This window comes from Myotis brandtii, unplaced genomic scaffold (genome assembly GCF_000412655.1).
Source record: "Myotis brandtii unplaced genomic scaffold, ASM41265v1 scaffold38, whole genome shotgun sequence".
Lineage (NCBI taxonomy): Eukaryota > Metazoa > Chordata > Mammalia > Chiroptera > Vespertilionidae > Myotis > Myotis brandtii.
In genome coordinates, this window is record NW_005364596.1 from 797,761 (window position 1) to 798,192 (window position 432).

Sequence of the window (432 nt, forward strand, 5' to 3'; positions counted from 1 at the left end):
TGCCTCTTCTCCAAAGACTCCGAGATCAAAAAGGTCGAGTTCACGGACTCTCCCGAGAATCGGAAAGAGGTGGCCAACAGCAAGCTCTTCCCGCGGCAGCATCCTGGCGCCAATGGTAAGGCCGGGAGCGAAGCGCAGGCTGCGAGCTGGGCACCCGCCTCTGGGCCTCAGGGCCTCGGGTGAGGCGTAGGCAGGCGAGCCCTCCAGACCAACGCTCCTGCTCCTTGCACTTAGACGCTTGGCCTCTGGGCGGGACGGGAAGCAGCCGTCCCAGGGACCGTCAGGCCTTTCTCCAAATCTTACCGCACTCCTGAGACCCGACAACTCTCCCTCTCGCTTTCTCTCTGTTTCCCTGTGGCCTGATCTACGCACACCCCAACCTACCTCGGTGCCTCCAAGGGGAGTGGAAAAGTGGTCCAACAGCGACCTCTG

General features: G+C 62.0%; 1 protein-coding gene across 1 annotated transcript in view; it reads left to right on the plus strand.

Annotated features, from left to right (window-relative positions):
• PITX2 (paired-like homeodomain 2) overlaps positions 1 to 432 on the plus strand; it is a 19,800-nt gene that overhangs the window by 4,357 nt on the left and 15,011 nt on the right. The window lies entirely within an intron of this gene.